Here is a 26,666-nt window from a genome sequence, read left to right on the forward strand (position 1 = left end):
CCTCAAGCTACGGAGGGTCTGCAGGTCCTAGGTCTGAGGAGACCTAACTAGAGCGGAGGACACAGAGCTGTGTGCATATTGTTCTGCAGCTCTAGCACTTCCACTGGGCCCTGTATTACAGTCAGACAATCTCATCCATGGTGAGAGGCACAGGCAAGACTGGGAAGGATCAGGTTTGTGGTGGTTTGAATAGGTTTAACCCGTACAGACTCCTACAGACTCAAGCGTTTAAATGGAGTGGCACTATCTGGAGGTGTGGCCTAGTTGGAGTGGGTGTGGCCTAGCTGGAGTAGGTGTGGGCTTGCTGGAGAAGTGTGGTGCCACTGTACAGGTGGGCTTTGAGGTCTCCTAGTAGGGCTCAAGCTCTGTCCAGTGTGGAAGAGCCTCCTCCTGGCAACCTGCAAGACAGTCCCCTTCTGCTGTCTTCTGATCAAGACGTAGAACTCCTCCGGCACCATGTCTGCTGGCGTGCTGCATGCTTCCCACCATGCTAACAATGGACTAAATCTCTGAAACTGTAAGCCAGCCCCAATTAAATGTTTCCCTTTGTAAGAGTTGCCTTGGTCTAGTGTCTCTTCACAGCAATGCAAGCCCTAACTAATACAAAGTTCAAGGCCAGACTGAGCTAAAAAGAAAAACAACAGTCACCCCAGTACCCTAAAAGCTGAGGCAGGACAGATAGGACTACATAACAAGATACTGTCTCAAAATAAAACAAGGGCTGAGGGTGTGGCTCAGCTGATAGAGTGCTTACCTAGTATGCCAAGGCACTGGGCTGGCCTCCCAGCACTGAAGAAAATGGGCATAGTGACTAATGCCCGTACCAGCATACAGGGAGGCTGAAGAATCCTGAGTTAGGTCAGCAGCAGCATTGTTACATGGCTGGCCCATAGTTATTTCTGTGTGGTCTGCCTACCTTGGTGTAGAAATGAGTACAGTTGCTGGGTGGTGGCAGCACACACCTTTAATCCCAGCACTTGGAGGCATAGGCAGGTGGATATATGTGAGTTTGAGGTCAGTCAGGTCTACAGAGTAGGGCTATACAGAGAAACACGGTCTCAAAAAAAAAAAAAAAAAAAAAAAAAGAAGAAGGGAGGGAGGGAGGGAAGGAAGGAAGGAAACACAGCTGTTCTGGAGACCCCATGCACATCTTTTCAGACATATGGCTCAAGCTACAGGCTGGCACATAAATGGACTTCAATCTCAACAGGCAAAGCTGGTCTTTTGTGATAGGGATCAGGGCAGAGAGAAGCTTTTTCTTGGAGCAGGCAGGAAGACACATGACACACGAAACTTTCTAGGGAGGCAAAAATCAGCTCAGTGCTGATCTGTCCAGTGATTAGCAGTGTTTTGTTTTATTTTTTTTTAAGTTATCAGAACAATCAGGATGTGTATTTAAGATGTATGCTTAACTATATCTCTGGGGAAAGGTCACCAGCAGGGCACTAGAGGCATGAGGATCGTAAGTTCATGACCAGCCTCAGCTATATGGAGAGCTCAAGGCTAGCCTGGGGTACATGAGCCCCTCTGGAAAAAGAAAAAACTCGGATCTAAAGAACAGGCAGCTGATTCTGGATGACAGCGCACTTGCATAAAGTGTGGAAAGCCCCAGGTTCAAGCCTTTACACAACACAGGGAGACCTCGAGCTGAGTGCCTTCTAGCTGAGAACTCGGGGTGGGGGGATGCAACGAGTCAATTAGGGCTACAGCACAGCACAGCACAGGCCTAGCATGGGCAGCTAATGGCCCCATCCCCAGCACAGCAACAGAGGGATTTAAAGACAGGAGAGGGGGTGAAGGCGATTGCCAGCAGGGCTCATGACTGAGCTTAACACCAGGACCGACATGGTGGAAAGGGAGAGCCAACCTACACATGGTTCTCTGACCTCCACACAGGCACCACGACACGCACAGGAGCACACAGATGCACAAGTGCACACACACAATAAACAAAATGTAACCTGTTAAGTGTTTCACAGAGGAAGTTAAACAAAAGCTTCACACTCAGCAAGAGGTAGTAGTCAAGGCTGACAGCCATAGAGAGGCTCGGACAGCCAGACACATAAAAGAAAAAGAGCCTTTTTTTCTTCTCAAGGAACTTCCTCCTGGGCGGGCCAAGTAAGAAGGGTTTGTTTTGATGTTAAAGAAAACACAAATGAACTACAATAGAGCCCGTGGAGCCAAGTACCATTGGGAGGGGTCACTGCCTGTCCTCAAACATTGCTGACTATGTCACAGGGTGCCTATTCCAAAGGGTCTTTGTAAAAATAGTTATGGTCAGTGTGTTCACGGCCATACCTAGCCTAGTGAGTTATGGACAAGCCTGAGCTATCTAAGACCCTGTCTCAAAAGTCCTGAACGAAATCAATTCATTAATCTAGTCAACTTCATCCACAGACATTGTGGAGCAGTCACTATGTGTGACAAGTGAGAAGCAGAGCACTTTGCATGGATTCACCAATCTAACAGCAATGAGATCCTGCCAGAAGGCTCAGTTGCCTTCATCTCACAGAACTGAGCTGCAGAGACTGAGCCCTGCCCAAGGCTGCAATGTACCAGCAAAAGCAGCAACTTAGGCTGAAACTGCAGACTGTGACCACCAGGTCCCAGAATCTCAGCTCCTACTCTACAATGCAGCCTCTCAGTGGGGGACTCTGTCACTGAACCACTACCCCCACCTCTAGGACCAGCAACCAGTAGTATGTGTTGCAGTGACTTTACTGTGAGTGCATCTGAGGTGACACATACCAGAGGACAATGGTGATGCCTCAGACATCACCAGCCTCTGTCCCAGACAAGGGACACAGAGAGTTTCAAATGGTGATGGCCATGATGCCCAACAGGGAGGGCAACAAAGAAGGCAGATACAAGGAGGAAAAGGCTGCACAGGAGACCACCGGTCACATCACAGGCAGACTGGGAGCCAGCAGCCCAGAAATGATGCAGGGCTGCTTCCTCCAGCTCTGGAACTGAGCGCTCAGCCCCTATGGTGCTCCACGTAAATCTCTTAGGGGTTTTTGGTGTAGAAAGATCTGGCCAAGAGAATTTCCATGGGCCAATGAAATGGATAAGGAAGTAAAGGCATTTGCTGCCTAACCTGAAGACCTGAGTTCTACTTCTGAGTTTCACCCGGTGGAAGGACAAAACTACTCTAGAAAGCAGCTGTCCTCTTGCCCCATTTTCATGCCATGCCTAGTACACGGCCTCCACACTAAATAAATTATAAGTAAATAAGTAAACAAATAAACAAATGTGCTTTAGGTCCCCCCCTTTTTTAAGAAAGTGAGAGAGTGAATGAGTGAGTCTGAAGCTGAGAATAGAGCATGCCTTTAATCCCAGCAGTTGGGAGGGGAGGCAGAGACAGGCAAATCTTTGAGTTTGAGGCCAGCCTAGTCAATGAAGTGAGTTCCAGGACAGCCAGGGCTACAGAGGGACCCTGTCTCGAAAACCAAGGGGGAGAAAAAGTGTCTGGAGTTGGAGGCTCAATGGTTAGGAGCACTGGCTGCTCTTTCAGAAGACGCAGGTTCAATTCCTAGCCTCTCTATGGTGGCTCACAGCCATCTCTAACTCAGTGGCTCCACTACCCTGTTCTGATCTCAAGCAGGCACATTGGTAGTTTGTACACAGACAGGCATGCAGGCAAAACACTCATACACATAAAAATACTGTATTTTAAGAGTGCTTCCTGGGCAGAGCAGCAGAGCAAACACTCTGGCCTCCTCAGCAGCTCTCCTACAAATGCCAACTGTCCTTAGCTGGCAATGGAGATGGCCTCCAGTGACATCTAGTTCTTCCTTCCTGGCCACCTGCCTCCCACAGGCATGAGGACCTTTCTCTACTGTTACTATGACACCCTAACTTAGACAGTTCTGTGCTGTGTGACTTGGTCTGCTTCTCTCACCCTCAGGTCTGGGTTTCCTGGTTAGTAAAACTCTGCCAACTGTGGGGGATGCCAACAAATCTGTGGGGGATGGGGAGGACTCTGGCTCAAAGACACCCACACCTCCATACATAAGTACAGGATCAGTCAGCCAGGCCAGGGTCCACTCTTCTGTGTCTCCAGGCCTGGGAAAAGGATAACACATGGTAGATGCTCAATTGTAAAGTGCTACATCATTTTTCACTCCCAGACAGAGCTGCCCTCCTTGTTTCCTTCCTTTCTTGTTTTCTCTTTTGGCACAGGGGCTCATGTAGCCAAGGCTGACCTCAAACTATGTAGCAGAGAATGATCTTGAACTCCTCCTGGTCTTCCTTCCTGTTTCCATCTCCCGAGGATTACAGGTGTGCACCACCACGCCTGGTTTATGTGGTGCTGATGGACCCCAAGGCCTTATGGTTGCTGGGCCAGCACTTTCTGGACACACACACTTCTAAACACAGACCTCCAGAAAGCCCCCTCTAAAAGTCTTGTACAGCTGGACCAATCCAGTCCAGCTCTCCACACTATCTAGGTGCCCAGTGGCCCTCTGAACACTTGAACTTCCCAGGGGTTGTTCCTTCTGCCAGGAAACCCTTCCTTAAGGAAGTGCTCACCTAGCAATGGTCAGAGGCTTTTATCTTGAACCTCTCCTCCCTTCCTGACTGCACAACCCCTTCCCCACTTTTGCCAGCTCAAACCAGATGGAAAGACGAAAGTTGTTCCTCTCACAGACCAGAGCTTCTGCACTTGGTCAGGTCAGCAGCTTCAACAGGAGCCTTACAAACAGCAGCCATAAGTCAATGTGTGTTGAGGAGACAGAGGCACCTGGGCCCTTGGGACAAATGTCTCTCTGGACAGTGGCTCGGTTCCTTATGGCACAGGACATTCCCTGTCCACAGGACTAGTGACAGGGACCCTGTGAACAGCTTCTCCTTCTTGGAACCTTCAGGCTCCCTGGAAGAGGAAAAGGCTCCTGGGAGGGGACAGGGAAGATGTAGCACAGTGGCTGATCCAAAAGCCAGGTTTGTTTACTTTTCTCTGTAGAGCTTCACCATGAGAGTGAAGAAGGTGGGGACAGCTATGTGAGCAACAACTAGAGACTGGGTCTCCAGGCCTTCTAGGGGCTGGAAACCAAACACAAGATGGAAGGATGAGTCAGACAATTACCATCACTTAAGTAACCTGTGTTCTGGCAGGATGTAGGTAAAGGTCCTGGGTGGAGAACCCTCCACATCATTCCCAAGACCTCAGAGCCTAAAGCTGCTAGATTAGAGGTCATACCAGATCAGCTCCACCTTCTATCCCTCAGCAAGCTGATTAGGGCCTCTGAAGGTGGTAGGGGGTGTCTCTCAAGGCTACTGCCTTCCTCAAGCAGAAGGCTGAAGCCTTCCTATGGCCCACTAAAGCTCTGCACAATCTGCTCCTGTCAACCCCCATCCCTCCCTGGCCACACAGACCTCCATGTTCCATCACAGGCCAGGCCCACTTCTCCACACTCCACTGGCCTGCAGCACCCCCAGATCTGACTGATGATTCCCACCTAAGCTGCTTCCTTCCTACCTATCTGTCCCCACTACGCTTCCACAACAGCAGCAGCTACACCAAGGCAGGGTTCTATGCTGGACCAGGACATAGCTCTCTCCCCAATCTCCCCAACCCAGACTACCAACCCAGAACTGGGTACTCAACAGGTACTACATCGGGGTGGAATGAAGGACAGACTTGGCCATTTCAAAGAGAGAAGACTGGAGCTCAGGTGGAGGTAGAGGCGGAGGCAATCAGGCACCTGCTTGGCCTTGTGAGCTCAGGTCTGGTGCTTACCTCCCAGTTTCCGCCCAGCAGTCCCTCCCTAGCCAGGAATCCAACAGGACCCAGTTCTGTCCCGCCCTTGGCACTCAGGACTAGTGTCACCTGCTCATGGTCACATCTGAGGAGCAACTTGGGTAGGGAGCAAGAGCAGGAAATAGCCTCGGTGACTTGGCTGTTGCTCTGAGCCCAGAGGTAATCCAGACCTCGGATTACTTCTAGAACCCTCCTGGACAATCTGATGAGTTGGGCCATCTCTTGCTGCCTCCACTTCCTCTTTGGTTAAGTGGGCACAATGACAATGACACCTGCCCCAGAAGGGAGTGTGGGTTACAGAGAGCTTACGACAATACCCCAAAATTCAGCATTCTTGGGGCTAGGGAGAGGGCTTGGTCATTAAAGTGTCCATCACACAACCTTAAGGACGCAAGTGTGGATCCCAGCACCCACACAAAGCCATCTGCAATCCCAACACTTGAGAGGCTGGGAGAGAAACATCCCTGGGCTCACAGGGTTCACTGGCCAAACAGCCCAGCCTGAATTGATAAACTCCAAGCTCAGTAAAAGACCCTAGTCTTAAAAAATATGGTGGAAAACAATACAGCAAGAGATACCCAATATCAATTTCTGGCATGCACACCCACATCCACACAGGTGACGGCATCCATCCTATACAACCAAGTGAATCTGGCATAACCTGTAATCACTCTTCTGCTCCTAACTTGCAGGGGCTCCCACATGCTCCTAACTTTCAGAGGCCTGTCACCACTCAACAATCACCCCTCCTCCTTCATTTATTCCCTCCAGCTGGACTGATAGTGAAAGACCCTCAGAAAAGCCTCAGGGCCTTTCTTCCGCCAACTCTGGCTTTCTCTGTACACTGAGGGCTCAGCCGAGATGTCCTCTCCTCAAGAGAGGTCTAGCTGCTTCCTGGTAAACCAACACCCACCCTGCACTGCCCGTTTTTTCCCCTCTCAGAGGTGTCCTTATCAGTCTGCATTTCTGGCTCATCTAGTTATCAAATGATCAGCTCCACCTGGAGCACCTCCAGGGTAGGCAGGAGATGGGTGTCACTCTCCTTGGGGCCCTGCACCCATCACCACCCTGATACAGGGCAGAAACCTCACAGTTAAAAATCAGTCACCACCCACTTGTGTTAGCCAGGACAGATAGCAACACCTGCCCCTCCAGAGTGTGGCGCACAGAGCGGGCTTCGTGGTGGATCCATGTGGAGGAAGCCCACTCCATATTTAGGAAGTTTTTTGTTTGATGGTCTGTTTTCTTTATCTCAAGGCAGAATCTCAGGTAGCTGGCTCTGAAGCCTCTATTCAGCTGAGTATGACCCTGAACTCCTGATCCTCCTGCCTCTCCAGGTGCTGGGGTCCCAGGTGTGCATCGTTGTGTCTGGCGTGCAGATGGATTCCCAGCGATTTGAGCGTGCCAGCAAAGTACTCTAACCACTAACCCAGCCCGACTCAGGGGGTTTCATCTGCTTCCATCTTTTTGCAGAGACATCTGGCTTGATGCAGGGCTCCCAGGAATAGCACAGTATCTGCTTCCCTGGGGATGGTGGCCCTCATGTGATCCCAGCCCTCACTGGAGGCAGGTGGATCTGGAGCTCAAGGTCATCCTCAGCTATATAGTAGGCTGGGGGTCAGCTTAGGCTCCATGAGACCCTACCTTAAAACATTAAAATTAAAAAAAAAAAAAAAGACAAAACTGAGAGTGGTTGTGGAGATACGAATTTTCTTGCACCCAGGAGTCAGGATTACTGTTAAAGACCAACCTGCGCTCTATGAGACTCTGTCTCAAAACAAAACAAGTGTGTTTCAATCTCCAAGGTGATGTGAATTCCAGGATTTTGCAGTTCATTTGTAACTTTGTAATGGGCGAATATTTAACCCATCACTATCCAGCTGTACGGACTAGACACATATTTTCAAGAATGATGGGAAGCAGGTTGGACTGTGGAACCATGAATCCCAACTCCACCCATCCAAGGCCCTTTGATGTCTAAAAACTGCGGGCGGAAGACTTGTGTCCATGTCCGCCCTGCCCTATGTAAGTTAGTGACCTTGACAAAAGACTCTTTCTTACCCTGGGCCGGTGCCCTGCTGGGTAAACAGGGTGAGGTAGGGCTGAGACTGCACTGCCAGCCCTCCAGCAGCCTCTGTGTATTAGATAGCTGGCTACATGTGGATTCCCAGCTCTGCGGGCCCAGCTGTTCCCCAGGAATGAAGGAAAAGACAGAGCCTCTGGGCTACAAGAACATTCCACAACCATCCGCCTCACAGGCTGATCCCTTTTGTAGACCCCTCCTCCTCTCACAGCTCAGCTGCCCGTGACCCACAGTATCTCTGGGTCTTTTTCCTTCAGCAGCAGTCACAAAGCCTTCTTGCCTCCCAGTTTTGAAGCAACCTGTCAGCTCCACAAGGACAGGGAACATTGGCTGCTGTGTCTAGCACCATGTCCCAGTAGTGGCTGCCACACAGTGGGCAATGTTTTTGAGTTCTATCACCAGAACTACATAAAATAGATATGGCAACACATAGGAGACAGAAGTGTGATCATCCTTGGCTACTACTGAATTTGAGGCCAGCCTGAGCTATATGAAGCCATTCCCCCCCAAAGAACAACAACAACAAAACCACCTGCTAATAAATGACCAGTGCAGGGCACACGCTGACCCCCACAGGAGCTGGACTCCTGTGATAGACAAGGGAATCTTGCTGTGCTCCCATGGGACTTTTCCTGTCCCCATCTGGTCTTATGGTTGTTTACAGCCTCAAAATGTAGCTCTAGCTGACTTGAACTCTTAGTCCCCCCACCCTACCCTGGTGCTAGAACAGTAAGCTCTCTCTACTCACATTCAGTAAATAAGGGAACTGAAGCTCCAGGGGTAAAGTAACTCCGACCAAAGTCACAAGCAAAAGCTACCCCGACCACTGAGGAACCACCTAAGCTGCTACAATCCAGCCCTCAGCTTCCAAGCACCATCTGCTTGTCCCACACATCTGCGAAGCATGGTGAAAACAAGCCAGTGAGCTCTGAACACCGGGAGGCCACTGCAGCTTCCTCCTGGCACCAATTAAGAATGTGGGCTGCCCCAGGCATAGTCCGCAGCCTGACAATTCAGCCACAGCCTCACCATGTGTGACCAGCACAAGGACATCACTGTCCAGCTCTCTCCATCTGCAAATGAGATCCCAACACTTGGCTACGCCCTGAGGCCACCAGCAGAAGCAGGCAGAGGCTAGGTGTCTGACAAATATAGGGTGCGGCCACAAAGGCAATGATGTGTGGGGATGTCAACCCCAAGAACCAGCACAAGGAACACGGATTCCTCTCCTTGGCAGCCCTGTGAGGACATCAACATAGCTGGTCCTGTCAGGTGAGGCAACACCATCCTGAATCCATTTCCTTCTCAAGGATTACCTGCTTCCTTCAGGGACTGATCCCTGGGTACAGCACTCACACTGGGTGACCCTCAGGCTCTGCTTGGAGAATGACAACTAGAAACAACTAGAAGCCCATCAAGATAGTGACTGGAGAGAGTGGGTGGGGCAGAGTCAAGGAATACAGGGTGATATGTAAAAAAGCAGGGCAAAGGAATTCAGTACTTCAATAGATGTCAATACTCCACTATTTTTTTTTTTTTTGGCCTGTGTGTGTGTGTGTGTAAAGGTGCATGTATGTGCATTTTATGGGTGCACATGTGTACATGAGCATACGGTCTCAAGGCTGATGTCAATGTCTTCCTCCATTGCCCTTCACCTTATTTACTAAGGTGGTGTCTCGGAATAAATGCAGAGCCTGTAGTTCAGCTGGTCTAGCTGGTCAGCTTCCTCCAGGGACTTCCTGTCTCTCCTGATGGAAGCAGGTAAGTACACCTACCCAGCTTTTACCTGAGTTCTGGAGATCCAAAATTGAGTCCTCGGGCTTCCATGGACAATAACCCTTTCAGTAATTGCACAAATGGCTAGGAAGGGCAACATACACTTAGGATTCCTGTACTCCAGAAGATTACAGCAAAAATACTGGAAGCTCCAGACCAGCCTAGGTTATATGCAGAGATAGCCTTTCAGAAAAAGGAGGGTGAGCTGGACGGGGTAGTGCACGCCTTTAATCCCAACACTTGGGGAGGCAAAGGCAGGCAGACAGACTCGAGTTCAAGGCCAGCCTGGTCTAACAAAGCAAGTCCAGGATAGCCAAAGCTACAAGAGAAACACTGTCTCAAAACAAAAACAAAACAACAACAAAGGGTGGGGGAGAGTTGGAGGGGTACACACACATGAGATTCCAGCACTCCGGAGGCAGAGGCAGGTGGATCTCTGTGAGTTTGAGGCCAGCCTGGTCTACAGAGTGGATTCCAGGACAGTCAGGACTAAAACAGAGAAACCCTGCTTTGAAAAACCAAAACCAAAAACAACAACAACAACAACAAAAGGGGGTGGGGGGATAAGTTGAAGAGATGGTTCAGCAGTTAAGAGGACCCAGGTTTGATTCCTAGCACACACCCAGAAGCAAGTCTAGTTCCAAGGGAAACCAGCACACTCCTATCAGTCTCCTCACAGACATGCACATGATACACAGACATACATGCATAAAATTAAAATAAACAAATCTTTTTATGGGAGGGAGGCAGCTTGGGACAGGGTTTCTTTTTATAGTCCTGGCTGTCCTGGAAGTCTCTCTGTAGACCAGGCTGCACTCGAACTCACAGATCCACCTGCCTCTGCTTCCCAAGTGCTGGGATTAAAGGCACTTTGCCACCATTACACAGTTTAATAAATTTTTTTTTTAACAAAACAATTGAGGCTGTGCAGGTTGGCACACACCTTTTATCCTCAGGAAGCATAGACAGGTGGAGCTCTGTGAGTTCAAGGCCAGTGGTCAACATGGTAAGGTTCCAGGCCAGCCAGATTGATGTAGTGAGACCCTATACCACCACCAAAAAGGAAGAAAACTCAATGGAAAATGAGTAAGGAGATAAAATATTTAGAGTGAACACTCCCAAAGTGGGAAAGGCTTGTGCCCATCCACCCAGCAGCAGCCTCACTCTCTGGGGGTTAGTCTACTCCTTCTTCTTTCCCTTCATGATGGACCAGAACTCAGGGCTTCTTACATGTCAAGTGCTTGCCCACTCGGCCATCTTCCCAACCCTCAAGTTGCACACATAAATCCTCCAAAGAGACTGCATGTTCAGCCATGGCAGAGCACAGCACAGACTCAAGGGAAGAACGTTCCCTGACTTCAGCAGAAAGCGAAGTCAGAACTTGAGCAGAGGGGATTGGGGAAATACCAATGTACACGGCTGTCGGCCACTGTGGGCCTCGATCTACAGATGGAGGCCCAGTAGTTCAAACCTCAAGAACTATGGTTCCCAGGGTAGAATGCTTCCTGGAATACAAAAAGCCTCAGGTCCCATCATCCCCAGCGCCACATAAGCCAGGCATGGGGGTGCACAGCTATAATCCCAGCACTAGGGAGTACAGGCAAGAGAAGCAGGAGTTCAAGGCTATCTCTGGATATACTGTGAATTTCAGGCCTACTTGTTTAAAAAAGATGGGGGGGGGGCAGAAAATAATCAAGACTTCCCAAGGAAAAAAAAAGACTCAAATTACTAAATTTGGAATAAATGTGTAGGGACAGCATGACTTACCAAAAGGAACAAAAAGGGAAGAGGAGCTGTAGAGATGGCTCAGCAGGTAAAGGTATATATGCCAGAAGACTTCAGCTTGAGCCCCAGAACCGAGGAAAGATGGAGAGAGCTCCCTCCAATGATGCCCTCTGATGGAACATGACTTTAATACCAGCACTAAAGACGCAGAGGCAGGCAGATCTGAGTTCAAGGCCAGCCTGGTCTACAGAGTCAGGGCTACACAGAGAAACCCTGCCTCAGAGAGAGAGAGAGAGAGAGAAAGATGTGCACCATCACAGCCATCTAAGATTTGTTTATTTTTATTGTGTGAGTGTTTGCCTGCATCTATGTATGTGTCCATATGTACGCAGTGCCCTCAGAGGCCGGATGAAGGTGTCAGATCCCCTGGAACTGGAGTTACAGAGGGCTGACTTAAGCTAGCTGCCATGGGGGTGCTGAGAAGTGAATCCAGGTTCTCTGCAAGAACAAATGCCGTTAACCATCTCTCCAGTCCCATGAAATATTTATTCAAAAAGGCTAATAGAACACTATGGAAGAAATTGAAAACCTTGGAGGAAATGGTAGAAAAAAATTACAAAAAAAAAAAAAAAACCAAAAAAAAAATAAAAAACTTTCCCCCCAAAAAGCCCGGGGCCAACAACTTCATGGTGAATTCTAAGAAACACTGAAAAGGGAACGAACACCAATTCTTCTGAGATTCTTCCAAAGAATGGACTGGAGGGAACACATCTGAGCTCACTCTGCAAGGCCAGCATTCTGCCTGTTACTCAGGAAGTCAGACGGAAGCATCAGAAAGTTCCCCTCCTAGGAGCTGTGAGCATAAATCAAAGTTCAGTGCCAGATGCTCGGCAGGGAGGCCCCTTCACATTAGAGGCTACTGCTGCGGCCCTTTGTTGCACAGCAGAGCTAGATGGTTAGACCCACTGCTGAAGACACCCACACCCTTAAGACTAAGGAACAGCAGCTGTTCCCTGCTGACTATCCACAAGTTTTAGAAGGTGCTGAGAACTGGGCACAGTGGCACGGGCCTGTAGTCCCAGCACTTGTGGAGGCAGAGGCAGGGGGATCTACATGAGTTCAACACCAGCCTGGTCTACAAAGAGAGTTCAGCCACAGATACACAGAGAAACCAAGAAAGAGAAACCAAGAGAGGGAGAGAGAGGGGAGAGAAGAGAGAAAGAAAGAGAGAGGAGAGAGACAAGAAAGAAAGAAAGAAAGAAAGAAAGAAAGAAAGAAAGAAAGAAAGAAAGAAGGAAGGAAGGAAGGAAGGAAGGAAGGAAGGAAGGAAGGAAGGAGGAAGGAAGCTGAGAAAGTCATCAATGGTCCTACCCAGCTGTGGCCAACAAGCTACAATAACAACCTGTCTGGAAAGATATTTCCATTGGTGCAGCAATGGTAACCACTCTAGAGGAGCCCACTCTACAGGAAGAAACTCATGCCTGCCTCTGAAAGGCTAGACAAAATCTGGTGGCTAGCAGGCTCGAGGATTCAGGGGAGAACTTATTACAGGGTTTTTGTTGTTGTTTTGTTTAGTTTTGAAATAGGGTCTTTATATATAGTCCTGGTTGTCTTGAAACTTGAACTGTAGACTAGGCTGGCCATGAACTCAGAGATCTCATGCCGCTGTCTCCTGAGTGCTGGAATTAAAAGTGTGTGCCACCATGCCCAGCTGAACCTACTACTGCTGTTTAACTGTCAAACTGGATTTCAAATGCTTAAGTTTAACTTAAGTTAAATGCTCTCAGCTTCTATCAGAAAAGCTTCCCTCTGCAGTGGGCAGCACACGTGTGGAAATACACAGCTGGTCAAAATTGAGAATGACTGTAGGGTGCTCAGACGAGACCTAAATAGGATAAGCTGTATCAATACCTCCAAATCTCAAGAAACCTTTGGATTTGAGAACAGAAAAATGTTAAGAAGCCAGGCAAATGTCTCTAATCCCAGCTAGTACTCAGGAGGCGGAGGCAGGAAGATCTTTGTGAGTTTGGGGCCTATGTAGGGAACTCCAGAACAGCCAAATCTACATAGGGAGACTCTGCCTCAAAACAACAACAACAACAAAAGAAACAAGCTGGGTGTAGTAGTGCATGCTTTTAATCTAGCTCATCTACAGAACTAGTTCCAGAACAGGCAGGACTACACAGAGAAACCCTGCATTGAAAAACCAAAACCAACCAAACAAACCCTAAATAAAGAGCAAATAAAATTAAGATTTTTAAGAGCCAGAGGACAAGGGGTGCTGAGAAGTGTTTTCAGAAGAGGAGATAACTGCAGCTATCTACTCAGCTCCTGTGCAGGATTCACCTGCCAGCATTTGGTCATATCATACATGGAGAAGGGGGCTCTTGAGGCTCCACCCCTCACTGAGGGACTACAGGCAGTGAAGAGTTCCTGGAAGCAGTGTCATGTGCAGTAAATAACCCCCCACAAACACACACTCATGCCTTTGCAAGCAACCATAGCTTAATCAGTGGGCGGGGAAGAGTTGGGGGGGAATGAAGAGGCGGAAAAGGACTGCCTCAGCTACTTTCCCCCCTACCCCCAGAAATGGGGTATCACTACATACCTCTGGTGATCTTGTACTCATTTTGTAGAACAGGCTGGCCTTGAACTCCCAAAGATCTGCCTGCGCCTGCCTCTGCCTCTGGAGTGCTGGAATTAAAGGCATGTACCACTATATCCAGCTCTTCCCTACTTTTCTATGATAAAACACCATAAGAAAGGCAACTTATTAAAAAAATGCATTTAATCTGGGGCTCACAGTACCAGAGGGTTAGTCCACGACCATCATGGTAGGGAACATGGCAGCAGGCAGACAGCCAGAGCACTGGAATAGTATCTGTAGGCTCAGAGCTTACATCTGATCTACAAGCAAAGAGGCAGAATGAGAACTCACTGAGAATGGTGTGGGCTTTGAAACCTCAGTGCCTCCCCCTAAACCCCTAACTGCGTCCTAAGCCTTTCTCCCCGAGGCTGCTCAGCTGTGCAATGTTACGTAAGACTGGTAAGACATATCTTAAACCTTCGGGTCAGGTCTGGTCTCTACCAGAAGTCTCTGATTGGAGGGTCAGGCTCCTGGAGGAGACTCTCTAACCCACAGGACAGATCATGGCGGTGCCTCTCCAGATGTGTGAGCAGAGCATTGCTCTTAGTCTCTGTGCTATACACTGTGCAGTGGTCCTCATGGGGTTCTAAGACTGTCTGGTTATCTTGAGGGAGTGATGTCACTGGGTCCTGGTTATCAGGTACCGTCTTGAGTGCGGTGGGGTTCCTGACTCATCTGTTTTTACATGTCTAAAAGGCATATTTTACTATGTTCATTATACCCAGTGACCCACCTCTTCTAACAAGGCCACTCCTCCTAATCCTTCCCAAACAGTTCTACCAACTAGGAACCAAGTATTTAAGAATAGGAGCCGTAAGTATTATGTGAATGAGATTGCTGAAGTGTTTTTTTTTTTTTTTTAATTTTGTTTTGTTTTGTTTTTTTTTCAAGACAGGGTTTCCCTGTGTAGCCTTGGCTGTCCTGCCTGGACTCAATTTGTAGATGAGGCTGGCCTCAAACTCAGAGAGATCCACCTGCCTCTGACTCCCTTAGTACTGGGATTAAAGGTGTGCACTACTGTGCCTGGCTCTGGAGAATTTTTTTTAAAGAAAGACTAAGACTAAGCTGGGCACAGAAATGCTCCCCTGTAATACCAGTACTTAGGAGGTTGAGCCAGGACATTCACAAGTTTGTGGCTAACCTGGGCAACACAGCCAGACCTTACCTCAAAGACAAAACATGGGAAAGACTTGTGAGGAGGGCCCTGCTCACAGCCTAAGGAGCTACTGGCTATTAAGGCTGCTAAGGGGAAAGGATCATTTTTCTTTAGCGGTATGGACACTGTTAGATTGCCCACGCTCCACTGAATAGCCCTTCATACCCATGGACATGTGGGCAGTACTAACTCTACTCAGTAAGTCATTTAAAAAGAAAAAGATATGAAGTTTGGAGGGGAATGTGCTACAGAGTCCTGGGGAAATTTGAGGAAGTGTGTGTGACTGTGATCAAAAGATGTTATATGACCCGGCATAGCATTGCACACCTTTAATTTCAGCACTGAGGCTAGGGCAAAGGCAAGGGGATCTCTGTGAGTTTGATGCCAGCCTGCTCTAAATACAGAGTTTCAGGCCAACAGGGCTAAACAATAAGAAGACTCTGTCTCAAAATAAATAAAAGATTTAAGGGCTAGCTAGCACTGTGGCTCAGTTTATAGAATGTGTGCCTGGAATACAAGCCTTGGGTTCTATTCCTTGCACCAGATAAGCAGGGTGCAGTGGCAATATTTGTCACACACAACCCCAGCACTGGAGAGTATAAGGCCAGGATGGACTATATAATGAGATCCTTACTTACAACCAAAAAGGAGGGCTGAGAATAGAGCTCGCTGCCAGAGTGCTTGCCTAACATGCACAAGAGTCATTCTCCAATTCCAAAAAAGAAATAAGTAAATAAATAAAAAGTAAACAGAAGCCCTGGAACTCGGTGCAGCATGGAGGAATGGTGGAGCCTCGGAAGCATTAAGAGAGGTGGATAGCCCAGCTATCCACTCCCTGGAGTCCAGGCCAACACAGCAGAGACGCTGTGCACCTTTGCTTACCGCTGCAGCCACACAGCTTGGTGACGAGACGAGCCTGGGTGCCCAAGCACAGGGGAAGAAGCAATATGTGCTATGCACACACAGGATTTACAAGGCTGGGGTCGGCTCCAACTCACCATGAAGTGGGTAAGCCCAGCTCAGAAGGAGAAACTATCTAGGTTTCTCTTATCTATGGCTCCTACTTTTTTTTTTTTTTTTTTTTTTTTGAGACACCACAGCCAAGGCTGAACTCTTAGCAACGCTCCTGCCTCAGTGGCCCTGCCTAAGTACCAGATTTCATCTTCAATGCAGAACCATTCATTCTTTTGTAGCCATATGGCAGGGGGATGGTAAAGCTGGTTTCTGCCTCTGGCTTAACTGTCTTTCTGGAAAGTGTGTCACAGGCCTTGTGACCCACTGGTTTCAAATGGCTGCTGGGAGGAGGGGTGTTGTAGATTCAGACTGTGAAACTATTCCCACTGGTTTCAGGACATTTTAATCTTCTCCAGGCTCTATGTCCACTAAGCATTCACTCCCTTGTCACCCCCTGTAACCACAACTCCACTGTTTCTGGGAACTAGCCTGTTCTAGACTATTCTTCCAAGTGGATTCATGCAGCTTTTGTGCCCAGTTTCTCTCGTGTCTTTCTTCTTATTACGTTTTTGGTAAATTTTTATTGGTGGTGGTTTTTACAATTTTTAAAAAGGCCCTCACTGTACACAATATTGGGTTCTGGAAGGACATTTTCATATGAAATATGAATGTATGAGCATATTAGACACTGATCACACCTCTCACTATTCCCCTGCCCTCCTCTCCTCTCCAATTAGTCTTCATGCCTCTAAACTTGTATTATAGCTTGTTTTTATACACACACACACACACACACACACACACACACACACACACACGAACTTTATGCCTCTGTATAAACTCTAAGACCATGGTTGGTACTGGGCTTCAGCTGGCAGAGCACTTGCCTAGCATATAGGAGCTCTGGGTTCCATCCTCAGCACCCCATAAAGCAGATGTGGCTATTGCTGGGTCATCCCAGCACTGGGGAAGTGGAAACAGAGTGATTAGAACTTTAAGGCCGGCCTCTAGGTCTGAGTCTTACCTGAGCAATATGGAACCCTGTTTTGAAAACCCCACTGCTGCCAACACTAACATCCCCAGGAAGGCCTTGGCTGTGCTTGCTTTAGCTAATTCTCATTTGCCTCCTGAAGCTTTGTCCCCTGTGATCCTGAGCTAGAGCCTGCACTTCCTTTTGCTGTATGTGGCTGCAGGGTCTCACTGTGACCCAGCTCCACAGCACTAAGCATGTTGGTTTGGTCCAGCTGGGTGGGGCCCAGTCACAATGTGACAAGGAGCTCGGTAACTAGAGCCTAGGTGGATGTAAACAGTGACACATGAGGAGGGGCCAGGCACCTGTGAGGCTGAGGCACACCTCAGAGAAACATATTCTCTGTTTGACCTAAAGAGAAACCTTTAGGTCAAACAGAGAATATAAGTGCTTCCTAAAGAAATTACAGGTGGACAGAATGACAAGGTGGTGACACAGTAGCAGAGCATTCTGGGATTGCCCTGGAGGAGGGGACATTTCCACGGAAGCTAAAAGAAGGTAGTAATTGAGCTGCAGAGCTGGCTGAGGGACAAAGAGTGGTCAGGGAGTACAAACAGCATGCACCAAGATCCTGAGAGGCATCAGGCTACCCAGGTGGAGGAACACGAAGGCCCAGTGGGGCTGGAACAGAATAAAGAAGGGGGCTGTGAGATAACTCAAGCAGGTAAAGGTGCTTGCTGCTGGAGTCAGCTAAAGACCTGACTTCAATACCTGAAACACAAAGAGGAAGGAGAGAACCAAGTCTTTGCAAGTTGTCCTTTGACCACAACCACCCCCACCCCAACACACATCTCAAGTTTTTATGGCTGGATATGATGGCACACACCTTTAGATCCCAACAACTGAAGGAGGAGGAAGGTGGATCGCTGTGAGAAGTTTGAGGCCTACATAGCATGCTCCAGAACAGCCAGAGCCACATAACAGAGACCCTATCTCACAGCAACACAAAACAACAAAAATAAAGGGATATGACCAGGCACTGGTGGCATGTGCCTTAATAGGTTAAACCCCAGCATCTGAGAGGCAGAGGCAGGCATTATCTCTGAGTTTGAGGACAGCCTGGTCTGCAGAGCAAATTCTAGGACAGCCAGGGCTACACAGAGTAACCCTGTCTCGAAAAAAATACAATTCCATCTGTAGTGAACAAGTACTGACGTCTTCTGAGTGGCTATTTTCTAGGCAACACACCTAACCCATTTCCAGCATTCCTGGCACCACGGCTGGAGCACAGGCCTGCACTGCCACATGCCCCACGGGTTTGGGGCAGGCTCCTTCTATGGAGGGGGGGAGTCAGACAGACAAGAGTGAGGGAGCAGGCAGTACTGGGCAGTGCTAGACAGCTGATGGAACAGCACAGCAATCAAAATTAACAGGAGGCTGGGGTGCATAGAGAGGACAGTCCCCATTAGGGACCACTTGGCCTGTCATTCGCAGCACTGAACAGAAGATCCAGTCTCAAATAAGATGAAGGCCAGAACCTGTATCTGGAACTACCCTCTGCCACCTACATCCACAAACGTGCACATATAAGCATAAAAATGAAGAATAAAACCACGCCCTCGCTGGGGCTCGGGCTCACTTGGTCAAGTGTTTGTCTGACACACACAGAGTCCTGAGCTCTCTGTCTTCAGGTGTGGGATGCATGCTTGTCATGCTAGCACCTGGGAGGTAGAAGCAGGAGCATCAGGAGTCCAAGGTCATCTTCAGATACATAGTGAACCTGAGACCAGCCTGGGACAGAATACTGTTTCAACAAACCAAAATAAATACCTAAGAACAGATCTTTATAAACCAAAACAACCTATTCATTCATTCATTCATTCATTCATTCATTCATTCATTCATTCATTCACTCATTCCCCCCTTCTCTCTAGCTTTCTTTCGGTGTTATGTGTTTATTTATGTAGTGCTCTCGATGGAATCCTGGCCCATGCTTGACAAGGACGCCATCACTGACGTAGAGCCTTAGTCTTTTATTTTGTTTGGTAGAAATGCACAACATGGCGTTGGGGGCCCACACCTTTAATCCCAGTACTGGGGAGGCTAATGTTTAAGGCCGGCCTGGTGTACATAGTGAGTTCCAGGACAGCCAGAGTTGCTTGGATAAATGGATAGATGATAGATAAGTTGATCCAAAAGCTGAGTGTAAAAGGGGTATTTAGAGCTGGGCATGGTGCTACACCTCTAATACCAGCATATACCAAGCTGAGGTAGAAGTGGCTCAAGCTCCAGGTCAGTGTGAAAACCAAAGAATTCTCAAAACAACAAACAAACAGAAACAAAATTAATGTTTAAAGGAACTAGAGCATCCAAAACAACTGAGAAAAAGAACAAAGAGTACTCACAGTGTCTGATTTCGACACTGAGCAGAGAGCTGCAATCATAACACAGATGTGACTTGGGCAGATGTGGGAACCACTGGGCAGTGTTCCAGCAGCATCCAAAAAAGACCATGCCCACCCAACACAACAGAAAACTGCACAATGCTTTGCAAAAAATATCAAAAACGACTCTTGATTTACACTTTATAATTTATACAAAATGCAATAGACAGTTAGGAAATGGGCTTCAACAGTAGTGGGCCTATCTAGAATCCCCCAGTGAGGGGTTGGAGGTGTGGCTCAGTAGAACCCCTGCCCACAATTGTTCCCCTCTACTCCCTAATTAGGGGCTGGCAACCTGACTCAGCAGGAGGGCGGGCACTTGCCTGGAATCCATCAGTGAGACACTAGGGATATTATTTAATGGTGGAACTCCTGCCTAGAATCCCCTCACTGAGTTCCTGAGGCATAGCTCAGTAGTTCAGTGGTAGAGCCCCTGGCTAGAATCCCAGCGGTGAGGGGCTGGAATTGTGGTTCAGTAGTAGAGGCCTTGCCTAGCTTGCATCCCCAGCCCTGCCAAAAATCAAAATGAAGGCTGGGAAGATGGCTCAGCAAGCAAAACACTTACAATGCAAACCTGAAGACCAAAGTCCAGATCCCCAGTACCAACATACTGCCAAGCAGATGTGGTTCCCACCTGTAATGCCACTGTTTGTGGGTAAGAGATAGAGATACTGGAAGACACTGGCAAGCCAGATGTATAAGTGAAAGATCCTGCCTCAGTACTCAAGGAAAACACTTGATAGAAATCTCTGGCCTCCACGCACAAGCACCCACAACATACATGCAAACTCACACATAGACTTGCGTCCTCACACATAAAACCTTTAGGGCCTGAAAAGAACATGGAAAAACAAAAACAGTGACTTTCAAGTAGGGAAATGTGGCAGATGACATTTTCACCAGACTACAGCCCTCTCCCTAGTAACATGTCTTGCTGACTGACATCATGAAGCCCTACAGGATGGATAAAGGGGACCTAAGTAGTATTCTTACCCAAAATGAAGGAACTCACAGTCAACTGTGAGAAAAAGCCAGATAAGCCGGAAGAAGTTACTGTTGTTCATGCTCTATCAAAACCCAAGGTCATGAGAAACTAGAAGAGACGAGAAGAAACTAGAAGAAACTAGAGATCCAAGAAGTGAAGCAGCTGGAAAGTGATCCTGCATCAGAAGGGTGACTAGTGGCTACCATCAACAGTGACAGTGTCATTCTCAACAGTGTCTGCAGTAGGGAGAGGCTGAGGGAGACAGACTGAGCAATGCATTCTGCATTCTATTGATTTGTTTCTGTCCTTGGAGGTGGGATTGCACGGCCCTCGTGAGAGGACAACTTGCAGGAGTCTGTTCTCTTCTTCCACGGTCCCAGGGCTCCAGCTCACGTCACCAGCACCTTTCCCGAGAGCCACCTGGCTAGCCCCTCTCTGTCCTAGCTTTATAACTCTTCTGTAGCCAGTCATGGTGATGTACACCTATATGCTCCACTCAGGAGAAAGAGGCAGGCAGCTCTCTGAGTTTGGAGCTAGCCTGGTCCACACAGGGAAGTACAGTCCCCACAACCAAAATAACTAATGTAATCTTAAAGCTAAAGAGGAAGGTCAGTGGTAGTGGCCCGGTACCATAAAAATAACTTAGACTGGTGTGCTGGCACACGCCTACACAAACAGTACTCAGGAGGTGGGAGCAGGGAAATCAGGAGTCCAGGCCATACAAAGCTACAAAAAAGAGCTAATCTCAACAAACAAACAAACAAACAAACAACAACAACAAAACAGGCTTGGGGGTGTATGAAGCCCTGGGTTCCATCCCTAGCACCACCTAAGTCAGGTATCGTGGTGCACGCCTGTCATCCCAGTACTTAGAAGGTGGAGCCAGGAGGATCAGAGGTTTGAGGCCGGCCTGGATTATATTAAACTGTTAAAAAAAAATTTTTTTTTTAAATCTTTTATCTAGGCATGACTGCTGTAGTACTGGCCTGCAATCCCAGCACTCGAGGCTGATGCAAGTTGTTGGAGGGAAAGAAAGGCCTGGTGTTGTCTGTAATCTCAGCACAGGGAAGTGAAGGCAGGAAGCACAGAAGCACACGCCCCGCCTCAGCAATGCACTAAACTTACTTTGAGGTCAGCAATGTGACATAAGACTTCAAGAAAAAATTCAAAAGAAAAAAAAAGTTTAAGACTCAGTTTTCAACCCATGCCAGGGCAAACCTCAGGTAAGAAGCTCCCTAGAAAACAACTTATGCCCAACTCCTTGATGGCCTGCACTACACCGTGTTCCCTGACAGTGTCGCCAAGGCAGAGGTTGCAGAAGCCAGGCTTCCGCTTGGTTGAGGGGGAAGTCAGCATTGCAAAATGACAGCAACAGAGACTTAGCCCACAGGAAGACCTCACTGAGAGGGGGCTCCAGACACTGGGCAGTCTCCTGGTCTGGATCTCTGCTTGGCTTCACCACGCAGCCACAAGGGCCTTAGCAAACACACAGTTCCTCACAGTACAGTGGCACACACCTGGAGTGCCAGCACTAACGGTGGGTGCAGAAGGACCAGCAGTTCAAGGCCAGCCTCCCACTGGCAGGTTCCCTGCTGTTAGGGCTGCTGGGGGCAGGCATCTCAGGCCAGAGAGCTACCATCCTCTAGAACAGCAGTTTTTAACCTGTAATCTCAGCACTGAGAAGGCTAAGGCAAGAGCACTGTAGGTTTGAAGCCAGCCTGAGCTGCACAGCAAAACTCTGTATCCATAAAACAAATGATAGAGACTAGGGAGATATCACCATGCATAAAGCACTTGCTGGCTAAACAGGAGTTCAATTCCCCAAGCTGAAAGAAAAATCTGGGCATGGAGATATATGCCTTTATTCCTGATTCTGGAGGAGGAAGAAGGGCAAAGACAATGAGACCTGGTTCAAGGTGAGACCCTATCTCAAAAATAACAATTATGGGTCTGGTGAGACAGCTCAACGGCTAAGAACACAGAGTAACAGAATTCAGTTCCTAGTATCCTCATGGTGTATCACAAGCCTCTGCTACTCAAATTCCAGGAGATCAAATGTCCTCTTCTGGTCTCCTTGGGTCCCAGGCATGCACATGAACCATAATAATAAAAATCTAATTTAAAAATAATAATTTTTTAAATATGAAAAGAGTCCCTGGCCGCCACTACTCCCCCTCCACACAGGTGAACATAAAGATAGACACATAAATAACAACATAACAAAGATAATAACAGGACTAGAAACAGGCTGGCTATAGGCCAGGAGACTGCTTGCCGAGCAAGGTCAAGCCCTGAATTCCTTACCCAGCACCACACAAAACAGGTGGCAAATACCGGTAGCAGTACCAGTAGGGTAGAGAAGGAACAAGCAGTGAGTGCCAGGGTGTGTAGGTTCACAAGAGTCCTTGCTCTGTTCCATGAGTGGAAGCTGAGTCTCTGAGCAGAGAAGTAGCACACGACACTCAGATAGGACACTGAGGCAAGAAGAAGGCCTCTTGGCTGGTCCAAAGGCACTTATCCAACTTCACCTGTGAAGGGGCTGCCTCCACCAGGTTAAGGGCCACAGAGCCTGCACCAGCCACCTACCTACCCTTCCATTCACACTCCTAGGGTCCCTCCCTTGAAGTGCATTTAGAATCTTGGAACAATGAAGGCAAAAAGAGCTTTAATGTCTGTCACCAAAGCACATAGGCCACAGAGCACTTCACAGCAGTATGAGGAAAAGAGCTGGACAGCCAGCAACATAGGCACAAAGCACACAGCAGCAAGCCACTCCTCTGCTTTACCTCAGCAAGAAGGCAGCTGCCTCCTCCAAGATGCTCTCCCCAACTGCCACTCCTGCTTCCTACAAGTAGGCACTGGGAGAGCTTTTCATCCTGACCTGCCCTTTCCCTCAGCAGCCGCATCTGTAAGTGAAGCCATACCCAAAGGCTCACAGACAGAAATCTGTACCTTGGCACATGGGAAGTTTGCCAAAGACTTTACCCCAGGATCAGGAGGAAGGCTGGAAAATCTAAGTTAGGGGGAATCTTACAAGCAAGCAAGCCTTAGGGTAAGGCCCCACAAGAGAAGGCCAAGAGTCTGGTTTTATAACACCGACTCCAGAATCCGGGGAAGGTTTTTTTTGACAAGAAATTTTTACTGGGTGAGAGGGATCACACACAGGCCTGCAGGTGAGTAAGACACACGGTATTAAGGCTGTAGGGAACTACCCGTTGAGGGCGCTGCTCTCAACAGCACAGACACCTCAACTTCCTAATGCTGGTCCAGGCTACCTCTACTCCTAACGCACCAGGTGGTCAGGATACTCCAAGCTACAACTGCAAACTATCATGGAAAGATTTCTTTCTTTTTTTCTTGTTTGAGACAGGGTTTCTCTATATGTAGCCTTGGCTGTCCTGGAATTCACCCTGTAGACCAGGCTGGCCTTGAACCCATGGAAAGATTTCTAAGAAGTGTCCCTGGCTAGAAAAGCTAGCTGTGGCTCCATGGTTAAGCACTACACAAAAGAACCAGAGTGTGGATCCCTAGAAGCCACATAAACGCTAAGCAGGTGCAGCAGTCCACTTGCAATGTCAGCCTAGAAAGACAAGAACCGTGGGTCGAAGCCCAAAACAAACTGTTAGCTAGCCTAGCTATATCAGTGAGCTCTGGGTTTGACTGAGAGGTCCTGCCTCAATGGATGCAGTGGGAGCTTTCCGGCCTCTATGCACACTCCCGCTCACACATGCAAACACACATACACACATATACATACCACCTACATCTGAAAAAAAAAAAAAAAGGAAAACAGAAGTTACTTTTGTGGAGTTTGTTGTTACACTATTTTTCTCTTTAGTTTGTTGGGGGTTTTAAGACAGGTCTCCTGTAGCTCAGGCTGGCCTCCACTTGGCTGGGTAGAAGAGGCTAGCCTTGAACTTCTATCCTCCTCCTGCACCTCTCAGGTGGGATTACAGCCAGCTTTTCTTGTTTGATTTAGGTTTTTGCTTGTTCGTTTATGGAGACAGGGTCTCACTCTGTAGCCCAGGCTAGCCTTGAATTTACAGTAATCTTCCAGCCTTAACCTTTCAGATGCTGGGGTTCCAGGAGTAAGCTACCACACTCAGTGGAAAACTAGCTGTCACACAAGCAGAGTGATCGGTCATCTGGGTGAAGATAAGGGATCGGCCTAGGAAGAGCAGGCTCACTCCCCTGTGAAAGAGGTGTACTTACCGTAAGACAGACTCCCGTAGTCTGTTGGACTTCCTTATAAAGCTGAAGAAGGGCAGGATCTGTTACCTGTTCCCACTCTGCTCTTGGAATTAAAAACTGACAGGCAGTGTCCTGAGTCCCATGTGACTCGGGCTATGCCAAATCTGCATGGGCAATCAGCTCACAGGTGTGTACAGGAGACCATAACTGCGGTTCCCCGCCTGGACACTGTTCCCTCTCACCAGTCTCCAGCTCAACTGAGGGGCATCCATGTGGCATCGGCACTGAAAGCAGTCTCTCGCTTCTGACTCCATCCTATCCATCACCACACTTCTCATTCTTCCAGAATGTTTTGTTGATTTATCTGCTCACTCATTTTCTGTAGGTCCAGGGCCCCATCAAGTCTCCAGTATGTGGCCCAGCAGGCCCACCTTAAGGCCTGACAGACACACACTTGACAACTTTGAAGAAGTCTGGCCTTCATGAGGAACGTTACTCTCCCTCTCTAGTCTCAGTTTCCCCGCCTGTAGCTGAGGGCAGTAAAAAGCAGTGATCGTCTCCCACAGGCTGGGGCGGGCCTCTGCTGGTAGAGAGGCTTGGTTGCTGGCATGCAGCAAGCCCCGGGTTCCATCCCAGCAAGGAATAAACCAGAATGATGGGACACATCTGGAATGCCAGCACACAGAACAGAGACAAGACTGTGAGTTCAAGGTCAGCCTCAGCTCCTTAGGAAACTCCAGGCCAGCCTATGCTACATGAGACCCTGTCTTAAAAGAAGCAAGAGGAGGAAATGACTCAGTGCTCATGATCACTTACTGCTCTTGCAGAGGACAGGGTTCAGTCCCCAGTACCACGTTCACACTGTCTGCGACTCCAGTTCCAGAGGATCCAACACCCTCTAGCCTTCAAGGGCACTGCAGCCATACAGTACACATAAACTCATGCAAGCACACACACACACACACATAAAAATAACAAAGGAGATATACAAATATATAAACACATAAATTAATAAAGAGAAACTTGAGGGAATCGAGGTGCTCACCTAGCCTCTGGCTGAAGCTGAGTGTGACCTCATAGAAATTACCCAAATACATCTGGCTCAGCTTGCAGAGAGGCCGTGTAAGTAGCTCATTACGACTGTATGTTCTCCAAAAGCATTGACACTTTAATAAGGGCCTAATTACAGGCAGCACTTGGCCCCTCCCCTGTAAATTAGGGTTCAGCGGATGCCCAAGTTTCTCGAGGAGCCTGTCATTTCAGCATTGTATTCTAACCTGGCACAGCCTAGACCAGCTGCAACTCTGGGCAAAAGCAAGTGTGAGGAGAGGAATGGGGTTCTCTTCAGTGACCAGCTCTTACCCAGCTCTAGAAAATACTCAGCTGAGGCCAGCATGGTGTTGCAGGCCTACCACTGCAGCACTGGAGAAAGAAGGGGGGGGGAACCCGACAAGAAATCACAAGCTTGGGGCTAGCCTGGGCTATTAAAAAAAAAAAACCCACTGTGTATTAAAAACAGACGAAAAGCCAGTGGTGCATGCCTTTAAACCTGGCACTCAGGAGGCAGAGGCAGACTGATTTCTGTGGGTTCAAACCCAGCCTGGTCTACAGAGTGAGTTCCAGGACAGCCAGAGCTACACAGAGAAACATCTCAAAAAGCAAAACAACAAAAACAAATAAAAAGAAAAACAGGAGAAAAAATACTGATGTGATGGCTCAGTGGATAAAGATACCTGCTGCCAAGCCTGATGACGTGAGTTGGAACTAGGGGACCCAAAAGGAAAACAACTCCTGCAAGCTGTCCTCTGACCCCCACATGCACTGTGCCACTCGGGCGTGCACAGCAACACGGGCGCGCACAGCCACCAACACCTCCTGATCCACGGAAAATGGGACCAGGCCCTAACAGGTGAAGAGAACAGAGGGAAAACCGTCAGTTGGAAGAGCAGAGCACCCTTGGACACACAAGCATCC

The 26,666-nt window shown here is 48.4% G+C and overlaps 1 protein-coding gene across 10 annotated transcripts in view; it reads right to left on the bottom strand.

Moving 5' to 3' along the window:
* Dnm2 (dynamin 2) overlaps nt 1-26,666 on the bottom strand; it is an 85,094-nt gene that overhangs the window by 52,958 nt on the left and 5,470 nt on the right. The gene's annotated exons all lie outside the window — the stretch shown is intronic.

Source organism: Psammomys obesus, unplaced genomic scaffold (genome assembly GCF_907164565.1).
Source record: "Psammomys obesus unplaced genomic scaffold, mPsaObe1.curated_primary_1811, whole genome shotgun sequence".
NCBI lineage: Eukaryota > Metazoa > Chordata > Mammalia > Rodentia > Muridae > Psammomys > Psammomys obesus.